Source organism: Prionailurus bengalensis, chromosome C1, assembly GCF_016509475.1.
Source record: "Prionailurus bengalensis isolate Pbe53 chromosome C1, Fcat_Pben_1.1_paternal_pri, whole genome shotgun sequence".
NCBI classification, from domain to species: Eukaryota; Metazoa; Chordata; class Mammalia; order Carnivora; family Felidae; genus Prionailurus; species Prionailurus bengalensis.
The window spans coordinates 208,860,516-208,871,955 of record NC_057345.1 but is presented as its reverse complement, the minus strand read 5'-3'; positions in this window follow the sequence as shown (position 1 = coordinate 208,871,955).

Sequence of the window (11,440 nt, the reverse complement as noted above, 5' to 3'; positions counted from 1 at the left end):
TTGGGTGCATGCCCAACTGATCTATCTAAGACTGGATCCATGGGCATCAACTACAGTAGTTCAAGTTCTGTGCCTTTTGGATCGTCTGGCCTCTCTCCCGGTCTGGCTGTGAGTTGCCTCCTTATTCAGGGTGCCCACCTCTAATAGCCCCCTTGCTTCCCCTGTACTGGAGAGGAAACAAAACAATTGCAGAGCCCATTTGCTGTCGAGGAGTGAATGAGGCTAAGACACAAGTTGGGGAGGAGTAAAGGACCTGACTTTGTGACAGTTTGCCTAGATGTTGGGAGGCAATGTGGGTTTGGGTTCTGAAGTGTAGGGGAAATCTAACCTCCAGAATAACCGCGTAAGCGTGTAGTGTGAGATTGCCTCTGTATCCTGCGCTCCGATTCCTCAAATTTCAGCCATTCCAGCTTTACTAAGAAAACAAACAAAAGACTTCTTTACAAAGAAGTGAAGGCATTGAAAAGGGACCATGGAGGATAAGGTGACAATACTAAATCCCACAAAGAATTCTAGTTTATTCCTTGATTTACTCAAGACACAGCGTATGCAATTTATGAGATACACATCTTTTCAGCAGTGAATGATATTTGTGGTGGGAATTCCCGTTCATCCGCAGGTGGAGTTGGAATGTCGTTGCTAAATGAACATTCCCCATCTGTTCCGTAGTCTGTATATTACGTATAACCTACTATGTTCAAAGAATGTGAAGGTAATGAAATGTTTAAACTATATTGAATAATATTTTTTCATGGAATTCGTTTGGGTAACCATTTATTATATATCTTTAAATATTTAACCATATTTAATATGTATCTTCATATGTATTTATCTATATACCTTCTATATGCCAGACAGAGTTTTAGGCACTGGAGACTCAGCAGTGAACAAAAATAGACACACAGATTTGCCCTAAAGAAGAATACGTTGGGGAGAATTGCCAAATATGATAAATTATATAATGTGCACACTATGCGTACTTTGAGAAAAAATAAAGCAGCTCAAGGGCATGAGGAATGGTATGGTGGAGGAGAGGTAACGTTGCAGTCCTAACTAGGATGATCAGCCAGGCCTTCTTCCAAAGGTTACAGCTGAGCTAGATAGGGCCTGAAGGAAGCCAAGGAACAAGCAAGCCATGCCATGGTCAGGAAAGGAAGTTCCAGGCCAAGAAGTAGGACAGTTCAAAGACCTGCCCAGAATGTTCAACAGAGAGGAAGCTGACATCACTGGTATGGGGGGCAGGGGGTAGAGGAGGAAGGGGTGAGAAGTAGGAGATGTGGGAGCCCAAGGGGATGGGAACCTGGAGGGCTCTGCAGGACTTGTCAGCCTGACTTCTACCTGAGGGGATTGGAGAACCGTCGCAGGGACGTCAGCATGGCAATGACACAGACCTCCCTCCCTCCCAAGATTGCTCTAGCCACTGTGTTTTATGGCTATTGCAACAGTCCCAAGGTGAGGACGATGAGCGCGTGGACCAGGATGGTGGACGTGGCCGGGCTGTTGAGTGACCAGATTCTGCGTGTATTTCTGTATTTCACCCGTAGCATCTGATGAATAAATAGTGTGTGGGATCTGAGAGAAAGAGATGTCACCGAGGCTCTTAGTCTGAGGAACTGACAAGACAGATGTACCATTACCTAGTCGGGGTGAGTAAGGCGGTTTTGTTTCTTTCTTTTTTTTTTTTTTTAGGTTTTTGACTTAGTTTATTAGTTATTATTAATAGTCATTTTTAGGGCAAGTTTAGGTTCACAGCAGAATTGGTCATTTCATCTTGAGGAAGGGGTAAGTTGAGTTCTGTTTAGAGACTTAAGTGTCAGTCTAGTAGACAAGCAAGTGTGGACATCAAGCAGGACCTGGATCCGCCTGGCAGGGGTTTAGGGCAGGGGTGTGGCTGGAAAGACGAATTTCGGAGTTGTGAGTCTGTAGATGGTATTTTTAGCGGTGAGACTGGAAGAACTCACCAAGGTCGCGGCCAGTTACCAACACCCCGTTCCATCTCTGCCATGGGATCTGGTCCTTGGATGGTCTTCCTTTGCCAGCTGACACGGTGTGGAGCTTTGTCCCTAGAGGTACTGATGACGCAGCGCGGGAGGAGTGGTTTCCTGTCCCGGGTCTGGAGTTCACCACTGGGTTTGGGGAGGGCACTTTTTGTGTTTCTCATCCACCATTTCATGCTGCTTGCATGGTTTTTCCGGTGCTTGGTGCCCCAGGGCCTACTTCTTTCTCCCCAGCATTTGCCCCACCCCCACTCCAGTGCTTTCTTAAGCCCTTGACCTAGGTGTGGCAGCTTGGCTGAGACCCCCAGACACTGGGCCGATACTGCAGCACGGATCACTGCTACCTCACACCCTCCTCACCCTACCCGGCCCCATGCACACGTGCTGGGAGACATGACAACCTTCCTGTGCCATAGTCCAGCCGTCGGGGTTGCGCCTGGCACAGAAGTGCACCGGGTCCCAGCAGAGCCAGGCCTCTCCAGCTCCCGGCCCCCGCAGTGCCTGGTGGCCCAACCCCCTCTGCACCTGTAACCCCCTTTGTCCTACTGACTCCTTGTTATCCCATCATCAACCACAGCTCTCCTGCACCTGTTGACCTTCCCAACATAGACACCCAGCCCCCAAAGCACACCTACCCGTCAGCCTCAGCTCACCTGCATCCCAGAGGGCTGTTCCTGCTTGTCCGGTGACAGTGGGCCAGCAAATTTCTCCTCCTTCCAGTGGGCCTCAGCCTCGCCTTCCTCGGTGAGGGCCGAACCCCTGCCAAGCCTGTCCTTCAAGCACTCTCCCTTGGGCTAAGGTGGCCATTAGAGTTCCCTTGAAATCTGCATAGTCTTCCAAGATGGCTTTCTAATTCCTTATTTTAAACTTCCTTCACTTATATTACTGTGTGGTATCCATCACCTGAGAGGACCCAGACTGAGAGAGAAGAGCTGATAGTAAAGAGAGAGAAGAAAAGGTCAAGAGGTTTGAGCTCTGGGGGCACCTCGCCATTCAGAGGTTGGGAAAGGGACTCAGATGAGTCAGGGTAAGCAAGTGGCCTGCTTCCAAGGGAGGACCATCAAAAGAATGTGGCATTGTATCACTGGAGCCACACAAAGAACGTATTTACAAAGAAGGAAATTACTGACTATGTAAAAAAATCGTAAGTCATGTATGACGAGCAATGAGCGTGACAATCAGGATGTAGCAACATGAACATCACCAGCTGCCTTCGCAAAAGCAGAAACATTGGACAGAATCTAGAGAGTCTATCAACCTGCTACCCAAGGCGAGACTGCTTTTGAGGTGCCCTTGACAGATCTTCTACCTGATAAACATCCTAATTTGCTTACAGTATCACTATTTACTCACATTATTCTACTTATGAAATGTAGGGCTTTCTGTTGTTTTCAAATAACCAGAGGCATCAGTTATTATGTAGAAAGCGTAGGATATTGAGATGTACTCCAGTGCTTCCTTATGTGTATTATTTTAACTAATATTTATTGAGTGTCTACTGCATTTCAGGTATTGGTCTAGGAACTGGGATAGGATAGTGAAATAGCAAAGCAAAGAGCCTGCCATCATGAAGTTTCCATTTTGATGGGAGACACGGGTAGTAAGCTAGTGAACAAGTACATAAACTAGGGTGTTTTCAGAGCGATACGTGCAATAAAGGAAATAGAGCAGAGTGCCAGAGGAGTAGGAATTGTATCAGTGGTTAGACAAATCCTCTCCAAGGAAGTAGCATTTGAGCTAAGATCTAAATACGAAGAGAGTGGTGAACAAAAATCTACACCAAAAGCATGCTGGATAGAGTGTGTGACAAATAGAAAGAGAGAAGGATGTGGATTCAAGGGGCCAAAGGAGAGCAAGACCTCAAGCAGTGTGGAATCTGGGAAATAAGTAGAAGATAAGGTCAAAAGACAGGCAGGGGGAATTCTAGTTTCCATCACGATGGAGCAACAGGGGTGAGATTTACACTCCAGCCCTAAGCAATTAGAGAACTAGGCAAATTATATATAAGACATTGGTTTTCAGATTTTGGAAAACATGTATTTGTAACTGTGATCCTTGAGAAAAGGGAAAAAATAAGGTGATCCCTACGATTGCGCTAGGTCTCGATGGGGTGGCAGTTTCCAGGCTTAAGTACAGGGACGGGGGAACCCCAACAGACCCTGGGAGTTTTGCTAAGTTGAAGAGTCCAAGCTCAAAGATTGGATGGAATTTGTGGGTCCTGGTCCAGAGGAGAAAGCCCTGGACACCTGCAGAGGTGTCCTCTCAAGTCTTTGGCTGAGTATTGACCTGAGCATTCATGAGAGGAGATTACCCAAAGCCAAGGAAAGATCCACCAGAAAGGAGAATGTAGAAGATTCTCAGAGCCCATACAGATTGGGAATCATCTATGCCCCTATCAGCCAAATGGAAGAGTCTCACAAAACAAAGGCATTGGATAGAATCCTCAGAAGGATGTCAACTTAGAAGAAAAGCAAAATTAGCTGTAGACTAACAGCTCTGGACCAACACCAACAAGGATCAAAAGTAAACCTCAAAGTTTACCAACTAAGTCCAAGTACCTTAACTATGAACCAGTGTGTAAAGGACTACAACAAAATTCTGCAATCAATACATGGAATTCACAATATCTGGCATCCAATAAAAAACATAACTAGAGCAGCGCCTGGTTAGCTCAATCAGCGGAGCATGCAACTCTTGATCTCAGAGTTGTAAATTCAAGCCCCACATTGGGTGTAGAGATTACTTAAAAATAAAATCTTTAAAGTTTATTTATTTATTTTGAGAGAGAGAGAGAGAAATAGAGAGAGAATGGGAGGGGCAGAGAGAGAGAGAAAGAGAGAGGATTCTAAGCAGGCTCCACACTGTCAGCACAGAGCCTGATGCGAGTCTTGAACTCATGAACTGTGAGATCATGACCTCAACCTAAACCAGAAGTTGAACATTTAACCCAGGTGCCCACTTAAAAATAAAATCTTTTTCTCTCTATTTTTTTTCAATGTTTATTTTTGAGAGAGATAGAGTGTGAGGGGGAGAGGGGAGAGAAAGAGGGAGACACAGAATCCGAAGCAGGTTCCAGGCTCCGAGCTGTCAGCACAGAGCCTGACGCGGGGCTCGAACTCCCAAACCATGAGATCATGACCTGAGCTGAAAACTGATTGAGCCACCCAGGTGCCTCAAAAATAAAATCTTAAAAAAATTACCAGACAGGCCAAGAAATAGAATATTGACCCATAATCCGTAGAAAAATAAAAGAAACAGACCCGTAATGTGGGGATGATGCAGGTAGCAGGCAAGTACTTTTGAACAGCTCTTATAAATCCAGTCCACGTATTCAGAAAGGAGAGAAAAAGAAGATCCTAAAGGGGAGAGAAACAGATGATGTGAAAAAGACCCTAATGGAACTTTTAGAGATGAAAAATACAGCATCTGAAATGAAAAACACATTGGGTGAGATTAAAGCAGAAAAGCTCAACTTTGAATACACAGGGGTAGGAGCTATCCAGGAAGCATGGAGACATTAAAAACAAAACAAAACAAAGCAAGAACAAAGCATCAATGACTTTCAGCACAATTTTAAATGATCTAAAATATGTGTAATTGACGTCCCACTAGGAGAGCCAGAGAGAGGAACTGAAACTATACCGAAGAAATAATCAACTACATTTTTCAAAATCTCGTGACTATAAATCGGTGGTTGGAAAACTATCACCTTGTGGGCCAAATCTGTCCTGATGACTACTTTTATAAATAAAATGTTATTGGAACACAGCTATGCTCATTTATGCACTATTTGCATATCACGGTTGCTTTTGAGTAGTTGTAATAGAAGCTATATGGGGTGCAAAGCCTAAATTCTTTAACTGTCTAGCCCTTTCCAGAGAAAAATTGCCAGGGGATTGGAAGAGAAGATTAACTGTAAAAGGACCAGGAGAGAACTTTTTGGGTTGATGGTATTGTTCTATATCATGAGTGTGGTAGACATTACATAATTATGTATATTTGTCAAAGCTCATTGAAGTGTACTGTTAAAATTGGTAAGTTTTATTGTATGTAAATTGGGCTTCAATGAAGCTAATTGTTCCAAATACATTAGGTAAAGGGCTAGTTCAACGTCTTTCAGCCTTTGATAAAGAGTTTGGCTTGCTTGCATTTTAAACCTAATCAGCAGGGGATGGGGGTACGGGGTGTGCCTGGGTGGCTCAGTGGGTTAAACATCCGACTTTGGCTCAGGTCATGATCTCACGGTTTGTGAGTTCGAGCCCCACATTGGGCTCTGTGATGAAAGCTCAGAGTCTGGAGCCTGCTTTGGATTCTGTGCCTCCCTCTCTCTCTGCCCCTCTCCCGCTTATGCTCTGTCTCTCAAAAATAAATAAATGTTAAAAAAAAAATATATATGTAATCAGCGGGAAGCCAATGAAGAGTTTTAATCAGGGGAGGGATAACTTGAAATTTTAAGTGGCAATTTAAACAGTAGTGTGATGAATGAGGGACAAGAGCCTAATTTAAAGGGTTTTACAGTATTCTCCTTAAGAGATAATGGTGGCTTTGAACTCAGATGATAAGGTGGATTGGCCATATGTTTTTGAGGTAGTTCGAGCACTCTTGCTGATTGGATATGGAAGCCAAGGATGGAACCGGACAGTATTTTAAGGGCTTGGACCAGGAGGAGGGTGATGATGCTCTGTACTGCGATGGGGAAGACCAGGGGAAGGCCAAGTCCAGAAGGTGAAAGCCAAATTTTTTCTGATTCGCTCTGTGTATGCCAGATAAATGATAATGTTTTATATACACACTCCTTTTGTTATTGTAGTTGAATACAGACGTTCCTAACTTGGCAATTAGAGAAGTTCACTCTCGCTGTGGTCTACTAATGCTTTGAGAGAGAAACCAGCATTTTGACAATTGACAGCTGTGTAAATGGAAGATTCCTCTTTTAGATCTAGTGTAGTCTAGATCATTGTGAAGTCTTACATCATTCCTCTTCCCAGAAGATATTTAAAATTATGTTGGAGCAAAATTAAAACATCAGTGAGGAGGCATTTTGAATGGCAGTTGCACTCACTATAATCAGTAAGGAGATTAAATAAGATAATTTCACTGTGTCGATCTTCAGCAATTGACCCTCCTTTCACACCTTGAGTTCTCTTATCTCCCCAAACATCTTAGTACCCCCAAGATACTGACATTCAAACTCTACCTCGAGCTCATTGTCTTTCATGGTGTGCTAATTGTATTTGGAAAAATGGTTAACCCACGTGTGTCCTTTTAATTTTTATCGTAAAAAGAATTTGCTTATGAGCTACACGTACAGTATGCATCTTACTAATGATTCACACACTTAACTGTATTTTGCGAAAATCGATACCAGCAAATCAAGTTCTTAAAAGTTAGAGGTCTCTCTCCTTTTTATGTTCGTTCTTTGAAAAGGAGTCCTTCTGGGGCGCCTGGGTGGCTCAGTCGGTTGAGCGGCCAACTTCGGCTCAGGTCATGATCTCGAGGTCCGTGAGTTCAAGCCCCGCGTCGGGCTCTGTGCTGACAGCTCGAAGCCTGGAGCCTGTTTCAGATTCTGTGTCTCCCTCTCTCTGACCCTGCCCTGTTCATGCTCTGTCTCTCCCTGTCTCAAAAAAAAAAAAAAGAAAAAAACATTAAAAAAATTAAAAAAAAAAAAAATAAAGGAGTCCTTTTCTCTCCAACCTTCTCCAACCTCCCTCCTCGGCAGCAAAAGCCTTCACCAATTACCTCGTCTTCTCGGGGTGTGGCCACACCGTACACGGAAGCAAAGCAGAACCAAGAAAATTAGTTCCAAGTCTGCTGATGTCTGGAAGCAACTTGTCACCTGGAGGCAGAGCCCTCAGTGAAGGAGTGTCTGGGGTTCACCCCAGCCTGACTCCAGCTTGGATCCTTCAATTCCTTGTCCGAGTCCGACGCACCCTTTCATCTTACAAGGTTCTGCTTGCTTCTATCACACACCTACTGTAACCCTCCCGGTACAGTTTCCACACCGAAACTTTCTCTTGCTGCTTCTCTCCTTTCTCCTACCTACTGAACTTGAGGTCAGGTATATTTCTTTTGTCTCCAACCAGAAGAAGAAATTGGTGCCTTTTGAGGGAGTGAGCTCCCTGACAAAACGTCTTCTGCAGGCTGGATATGTCCATTCTCACCATTCAAAAACAAAATTGAGACTTGACTACAGTGTGAAGGGGACAGCTGTCAAATGTAGTCTCCTGGCCTCCAGCTGTGGGATCTGATGTCTCAGTCACATTTACTTCTTCCAATAATTGGCACTGTCCTTTAAAAATTCTTTTTTTTTTCAATATATGAAATTTATTGTCAAATTGGTTTCCATACAACACCCAGTGCTCATCCCAAAAGGTGCCCTCCTCAATACCCATCACCCACCCTCCCCTCCCTCCCACCCCCCATCAACCCTCAGTTTGTTCTCAGTTTTTAACAGTCTCTTATGCTTTGGCTCTCTCCCACTCTAACCTCTTTTTTTTTTTTTTCCTTCCCCTCCCCCATGGGTTTCTGTTAAGTTTCTCAAGATCCACATAAGAGTGAAACCATATGGTATCTGTCTTTCTCTGTATGGCTTATTTCACTTAGCATCACACTCTCCAGTTCCATCCACGTTGCTACAAAAGGCCATATTTCATTTTTTCTCATTGCCACGTAATATTCCATTGTGTATATAAACCACAATTTCTTTATCCATTCATCAGTTGATGGACATTTAGGCTCTTTCCATAATTTGGCTATTGTTGAGAGTGCTGCTATGAACATTGGGGTACAAGTGGCCCTATGCATCAGTACTCCTGTATCCCTTGGATAAATTCCTAGCAGTGCTATTGCTGGGTCATAGGGTAGGTCTATTTTTAATTTTCTGAGGAACCTCCACACTGCTTTCCAGAGCGGCTGCACCAATTTGCATTCCCACCAACAGTGCAAGAGGGTTCCCGTTTCTCCACATCCTCTCCAGCATCTATAGTCTCCTGATTTGTTCATTTTGGCCACTCTGACTGGCGTGAGGTGATATCTGAGTGTGGTTTTGATTTGTATTTCCCTGATAAGGAGCGACGTTGAACATCTTTTCATGTGCCTGTTGGCCATCCAGGTATCTTCTTTAGAGAAGTGTCTATTCATGTTTTCTGCCCATTTCTTCACTGGGTTATTTGTTTTTCGGGTGTGGAGTTTGGTGAGCTCTTTATAGATTTTGGATACTAGCCCTTTGTCCGATATGTCGTTTGCGAATATCTTTTCCCATTCCGTTGGTTGCCTTTTAGTTTTGTTGGTTGTTTCCTTTGCTGTGCAGAAGCTTTTTATCTTCATAAGGTCCCAGTAATTCATTTTTGCTTTTAATTCCCTTGCCTTTGGGATGTGTCGAGTAAGAGATTGCTACGGCTGAGGTCAGAGAGGTCTTTTCCTGCTTTCTCCTCTAGGGTTTTGATGGTTTCCTGTCTCTACAGGCACCTGGGTCACTCTGTTGAGTGTCCAACTCTTGATTTCAGCTCAGGTCATGATCCCAGGGTCCTGAGTTTGAGCCCGGCATTGGGCTCTGCACTGAGTGTGGAGCCTGCTTAAGCTTCTCTCTCTCCCTCTGCCCCTCTCCCCCATTCCCACTCTCTCTCTCTCTCTCTCAAATAAAAATAATAATAATACATTTAAAAAGTCTGATCTACAAAGAATCACAAATATTTGCATTTTTCTTGATTTTAAACTAAGTCCAGTCATTATAAATCAACTCTTTTTGGTTGGATCTGAGTTCTTTCCTGATGTAGAATCCAAGATTCCTAGATATCTTCTAGTCCTTCCCTAGTAGACCTTCAGTTTCTTGGAGTCCCCGGATCGACTGCATGTATTTTCCTGTGCATGCTCGCGTGCACACATAACACATCCTTTGTTGTTGTTTATTGTTGTTTTCTTCATTTCAAATCCATTTGTTCCAGAGTGAAAACTACTACTAAGTGGATTGTGTTTGCCTGGAGATATGAGTTTCCTATGGCTGCTATGATAAATTACCACAATATAGTGGCTCAAATTTATTTCCTTATAGTCTGGAGGTCAGGAATCCAAAATCAGTGTCACTGGTGTAAGGCCATTGCACCAGCAGGGTTGTATCCTTGTCGCCACTAGGAAAGAGAATCCATTTCTTTGTCTTCACTGGCTTCTGAAGGATGCCTACGTTCCCGTGGTGTTCTTTGAAATTCTTACATTCTTTCGGGGGGCTCACGGTCCCCCACCCTCAAGGCCAGCATGGAAGTTCCTCAAAACTCTGTCCTCTTCCCCCCACCCCACTTCCCTATCATGTCACCCCTTTGTCTCAGACTCTGACGCCTCTGCTTCCCTCTTACAGGGACCCTGTAATCCTATCAGGCCTATACTAATGACCCCAGATAACCTTCCCTCTCAAAATTAAAAAAAATTTTTTAATGTTGATTTATTATCTTTGAGAGAGACAGAGTGTGAGTGAGGGAGGGGCAGAGAGAGAGGGAGACACGGAATCTGAAGCAGGCTCCAGGCTCTGAGCCGTCAGCACAGAGCCCAAGGTAGGGCTTGAACCCACAGACTGCGAGATTGTGACCTGAGCCAAAGTCAGATGCTTAGCAAACTGAGCCACCTCAAGATTTTTAACTTAATCGTATCTGCAAAGTCCCTTTTGCCATATAAAGTAACATATTTGGGGCACCTGGGGGGCTCAGCTGGCTAAGCAATTGACTCTTGGTTTTGGCTCAAGGAATGATCTCATGGTTTGTGGGTTCCAGCCACACATCAGGCTCTGTGCTTACAGCGCAGAACCTGACTGCGATTCTCTCTCTCCCTCTCTCTCTCCCCCTCCCCTGCTCTCACTCTCTCTTTCTCAAACAAAGTAAATAAAATAAAAAAAATACTTGGAAATTAAAAAAGTAATAACATTCACAGGTTCCAGGGATTAGGATGGGTGTGGACATTTGGGGGAGGGGCGGGGAGGCACTATTCAGCCTGTCACACCAAGTAAACTATTTTACCTTTTTCTTCAAAATCTACATTATAATTAGTTAAATGAACCATAGATCAAGATTTCTTTTCTTCTTGGATAGAAGCCCAGGGAGTTTAAAGACCTCTACAGTTGTGTGATGAGTGTTGGGTAGTGAAAACTCAGAGGAGCTTCTATATCCCCTCTAGTTTTTTGTCGCCTTGACCAGTTCCTTTTCTTCGGTTACTCACAATATGAAACGTTAGTTTTGAATTATTAAAAGTCCATCCTTTAATTGGGCTGGACAATGCATTTGAAGAAGACCATGTAAAAGCGTTTTGCCAGTAGAAAACGCATGTGAAGATAAGGTCAATGGTGTCATTTTGTGTCTTATTCTCTCCCTGCTGAGGGCAGTGTGTTTGCTAATGTATCCTCTTTGGGTCTGAAATATCAAAAGTAATTTGAAAAACTGGTGTAAAATTAGGCTGATCTA